This window comes from Zeus faber, assembly GCF_960531495.2.
Source record: "Zeus faber genome assembly, chromosome: 18".
Classification (NCBI taxonomy): Eukaryota; Metazoa; Chordata; class Actinopteri; order Zeiformes; family Zeidae; genus Zeus; species Zeus faber.
The window spans coordinates 23409083-23415082 of NC_137210.1; positions in this window are offsets into that span (position 1 = coordinate 23409083).

The window sequence follows — 6000 nt, forward strand, 5'->3', positions numbered from 1 at the left end:
TACGCTCACATAGTGCGACCTGAGGGGTCGGGATCAAAGTCTCTAAGTCTCTTTTAGAAAATGTTGCTAAAATGATTCAAATAAATACAATATAAGCAGACAAACGTGTTTTGAGAATTACTTGAGAATTAAGTGAATTCAAGAGAAGATTTGCTGAGGAATGACAGTGAGACTATTGGGAAGGGCTCTATAGACTATTGACTAGAGATGTGTATTTTGGAATTATTTGAGAATTGCTTGCAGAAGTTCAAGACTATCAATTTGAGACCAATAATCAATAATTCATGAGATATAATAATTGAAATTAATTTGTTGAGGAATGATCTTCATCCTTGAAGGTCTAAATAACTGAAGTTGAGTATAATCTTATTTACCTGTATTTTATAAAAATGCAATCATTTCATGATGAACCAGAAATTTAGTATAATTTTATAATAATTAATAAAATAATAATAATTACTTAATAATAATTGAATAACTTGAATAATAATTTAATAATTAACATATTTCTGTCAAATACATTTTGCTTTTTTTATTATTACGGTTTGATATTAACATTTTATTATATTATATTATATGCATTACATTTTTTTCTGTTAGTCTAAAGCAGATTATTGTTATTATTATTATTATTATTATTATTATTATTATTATTATTGTTGATATTGTTCCGGGAAAATTCTCTGGATTTTGAAAACTAAAACTATCTGGAACATAAGGCAACAACGGCAGAAGCTACGGACATTTTTTCACAAACAGAAGTTTGTGAAAAAATGATCAAATTTGATCAATATCACAGACACAGTCTAATGCATTTCACGCCAAAATATGTCCCACCCGGCTAAAAGTATCTGGAACACAACAAAGACTGAAGCTACCAACAGGGTTGAGGTGTCCTTTAAACCGGTATGTCACAAGCATCTTGTGGATACGTTTCATCCAAATCGATCCACATACAGAGCAGACATTAGTGACAACAACAACAACAACAACAACTTTGACCCCAAATATTCAGCTGGTTCTGCTTGATTGACACGCCACTATTCGTAAACAAAATGAACGAGTTGAGATTTAAAGTAAGACGCTTTATGATGTCGTCATACTATTTACTATAAATGTGCAGGTTCTGGTTCAGAATGTCCAGTCGAACTGTGTCTAGTGTGCAGCGTCGACTCTGTGGCTCTGTATTGGTTTGACATTATAAACTATGCGTTCAAGTGTTTATTTATGTACCTTCGTAGATCTGTTCGATTTATATTTTATCTCCTGGGTCCCCATTACTTTGCAGGATTCATGAAAAATCTGAAAAACATAGTCCACAAACACTTGTGACCACGTCGAGTCGAAACCACTCGACTGTACAACTGAGTGATGTGTTCAAAATCCAGCGAGGCGTCGGCAAAATAGAAGCCGTGCAAATGTTATTACACACAGAAATACCACAACGTGGTAAGTAATTTATTGAAAATGTAATGCAATATAAGAAAAAATGTCACCAATAAAATTGAGTGAGTTCAGCCAATACTGTGAATACATAAACCTGAGTAAATACTTCATATTTGAGGCACATGAGACACATGTTCTTACACTCAACAAGGTAAATTATAACAATGACAAGATTTGGTAATCAATACTGTGACTGACTCAAGGTCAGTCACAATAATCTAAAAAAAAGTACTTTAAACGTAACTCCACAATGTTTGTACGTTTCGTAAATTGTGATGCACAGGAACCAAAAAACTGTAACACAGACCTAAAACAAATAAACTGGACCCTGTGTAACGCTGCCTGCAGCTATATTTATTATTATTATTATTATTACTATTTATTTTGTGTTGTCTGAGTAGAAATAAAATGTTTCCACGGTAAAGATAATGCAGAAAAGGAACAAAAATTGAGGATAAAATAATTATTAAAAGTTTGCTGGATAATGGATGGCCGCGGCAGAATGTCAGCTCTGACCCAAAATGAGCCTCCGTTTGTAATACATGCATGTGTGAGTATGGAGACGAAGCAGGGCAGTATTATAAACACACACACACACACACACACACACACACACACAAGCATCGCTATGACTCATGATCTGAGCAAACCCGACAATTTCTGTAATGACTTGAGATGAAAAGCACTTAATACCGAAGCCATTTTTTTTCCGACAGGACGAAAAATCTCCTCTCCCATGACTTGTGATTTAATAAGTGGGTCAAGTTGTCCGCGCAATAAATCGTGCAATTGATCGCTCCGTACGATCATCAAACACTTCCAACGACGGCCTAACGACTGTCGCAGCTCACAAATCAGCAGAGATGTCATATTTAACTTTTGGGTCGGTCATTTGGGAAAGTTTCAAAACCTTTAATAATATCACAGGTCATGTCGTAACTCAAGGGGAGCGCTGCTTCTAACAACGTGTCCTAACTTATGGAAACTAATGGTGTATGGATCTGGAACAGCAGGGGCCTAACTCTTCAAAGCCAACTTCACGACCAAGCAGTAATCGCATCCGACAATGCGACCCCCCCTCCCCAGTGGCCGTCGGATGAACCGCATCAACTGGATTTCGCGTCACAAAACATTAACTGCATTTTCAAATAAAATAATAAAAAAATACACACAATTCCCTCACATAACCAGAAATGTATTGATGGTGAACATGTTCACATCCAAGGTTGACGTTAATGACGCCATTATTTTATATGTGTGACTTATTTCGTTCGTTTTAAGCCCAGTTCCAATACAAAACTTGACTGGCGTAAATTCCGGTCGCAGCCCCGGATCCGAAACTCGTCGCGTCGGTGGAAAAATGTGACGGAACGGAAATTCTGCACCGCAGAGGAGGCGGGGCTTATCACTGAGGAGGCGGAGCTTCAGAGCTTATCGTCACAGTGCGCGGAATCCGACTCTCCATCGGAATGAATGGACTTGCTGTTTGTTGTTGTTGTTGTTGTTATTGTTTGTCAGATTCTGCGTGAAGCAAGCTTAAATAGTGTAAGTGTGTTATTTTGTAAGTATATGAACCGGGAGTTATAAAAAATAGACATTTGTATTTCCCTCAGTTTAGAAATTTTTATTTTTTGACCTTAAGCTGACTCAAATGAACAACGCCGCTCTTTTAGTTGTAATACACTACATGATTTGGGTCTTACCAACTCAATATTTTTACAACAGGCGATAAAAACAGGCCTTTTTGTGGGGATTTTTGATTTTAGAAAAAAAACAACAAAATGGTTCAGACCACTTTATAGAACCTTTTAAAAATGACGCAGAGAATTCTCACCCACTGGTTAGTGAAGTAATCAGAATCAGAATCAGAAATACTTTAATAATCCCAGGGGGAAATTACTTTCGTTACAGCTCCAGTCTACATACAACGTATTAACATACAACATATAATAATTATTAAGAAAGCATATTTATATATAAATAAATATATAAACATATTTATATACACATGGTAAGGAGTAAAATGTACAGTTAAAAATGTGCAAGAAGAAGAAAGTGCAGAAGTGGATATCTGTGTTTTGAGGTCAGATTACAGAGAGGGGGTGTCTGACTCTCTGAGGGAGGCGTTGTAGAGGTTGATGACCACAGGCAGGAATACAAGTTTTAGGAATGTGATACAATAAGTGTGATATAGTATACAGTCACCCAGTACTACGGGGTACAGGGCATTCAGTTCAGAATGGTCGCATCGCTACGAATTGACAGGACTGACCGACAGCCTCAACGCATCTGGTGCTGGATTCTGATTTGGTCGAGTTCATTTCTTAAAGAATTTTGAGTTATGATGGTTTTGGGGTCACGCTTGTCTTGAATGTGGAAATCGTACTGCGTGTGCGGTATCACCGACTGGGATTTATTTTATTTTATTTTTATTTTTTCAATACAATTCGTCCAAAAAAGCACCACTGACCTGCCGTCCCCTCCTTCTCTCGCAGGTGAGCGCGATTTAAGACAAAAACGAGAAACGAGTACAGAGAAACTCTTTTAAATGTTTTTATTTTTTTTATCATTATTGGAACTCTGCAACAGGCCACCCGAAAAGAAAAACTAATTTTGTGTCAGACGTATCCTTAGGCTGTTATAATTTATAGCCTGGTATCAAAACAAACGTCCTCTCCTTCCTAATGTGTGAGTAGCAGGAAGCAGGAGACCAGGAGAGCGACCACAGGCCAGGTTTCCAATTAGGACAAAGAAATACACTTTCATCGCCATGTGTTTGGAGATCAGAGAGGCCAAAAAAAATTATAAAAAAATAAAATGAAATTTAAATGAGACTGCCTGCAATGTCCTCCTTCTCCATAAACCCAGTGATAAAACATATAATAAGTATATACAATACAGTAATTACACAATTATAATTGACAAAGAAAAGGTATTCTGCGCGTTGGAACCCTGTGGTTTTTGTTCGGATTTTTATTATTATTTTTCTCCTCGGGGCATGAATGAAGTGTCATTGGATCCGGGGCAGTTCAGACATTTTTTCGACCAAGATTGATCCACGTGGATCTATATTTGGAGCAGGACTTAGTGAAAAACCGTTGCCAATGTACCGGAAGTAACCGAACGTTGCCGGAGCGGGGCGGGCTGCGGTGGTGGTCGCTTTGTGACATCATCATCAAATTTGGATTAGGGTTAGAGTGTGGGTTTGGGTTATGTGTGCAGGTTGTGGCTATGGGGGGGGGCATTCGCATGGGGCGAGGTGCGGTGTGGTCTAGACTCCATTAGTGCATATTAGTTGCTTTGAGCAGGACGAGAGGGAGCCGATGCTGCATTCCATGGGAACTCGGAAGGTTATAATTAGACTAAGAAGTGATGCTGCGTTTCATGGGAACACGGAAAACTGTAATTCATGACTAACTCGACTAACCTGGATCCCGTGCAATGCTGCCTGCAGCTATATTTAGGGGTCTAACCCCGAAGGGCTTATTGTTATTGATATTGTTAATGGAAAAAGGACGTCAGTAATCTATGGATGTCGTGGATCCACTGCCCCCAAAGACAAGATGAATAAAAAGTGTATTTTGGGCGGTCCAACTGCCATTGTTCAAGTTTGATCCAGATTGGTCCATTACTGTGGAATAATTCAGTAAAATCTGTATTTTTTTATCATCGCCGCAACGAACATGCGCAATTGACAGCTCACACAGGTCACATGATGGCATTGCAGTCTAGTGATTGGTCAACAACCAAGTCCTCACCGAGATGGCGACATCAGAACTTCATGAATGTCATGGATCTGACGAACCCACAGACAATCTGAATAATATTTATATTCGGGAGGGGGGGATTTTTTTTCTTGCAAAAAACCTGCAGGTCTTATGTAACTGACCTTCTCGTTCGGATGTAATTTACATGTAGCCTTAAGAAAACTGAATTCATGTGAAGAAAGTCCTGTTTTGATTCAAAGACTTGTACGTTTGAGTTTATTTATTTATAGGTTTATAAAATACATTATTATTGTAAAAGGCAGTTTTCTGTTGATTTACAATGTGCAGTAAAATATCCGTGTTCCCCAAAATGGTGGATTAATCATGATAAATAACCGTCACCACAATATTGAATAAAATAATCATGATTAAACATGATTTTAGCCATAATCATGCAGCCCAACTTCAGAGTGATAAGTGGTGGGTTTTCCATTTGGTAGATAAGGAAATTGGTTTGGTTATCTGCTCTCTTCATATCTGGAGCCCTGGTGCCTTGGGGGTTGTTTTTCTTTTGACACGATCCCTTAGTGAAACAGGAGGAGGCGGCGGCCTCCTTTTGGCAAGAGGGCCACTTGGACACAAGGCTGCATTTTTATAACCACGAAAAAAGGAAAAAAACAAAACACTGGTTCTGGAGACATGAGATTTCAGAACCAACATGAAAAACATCACCTGCATTATTAAGGTATTTCCCCTCTGAATCCCATTTAGATAAGAATATAAACAAAATAATAATAATAATAATAATAATAATAATAATAATAAAATCTGAAAAATAAAATAAAAA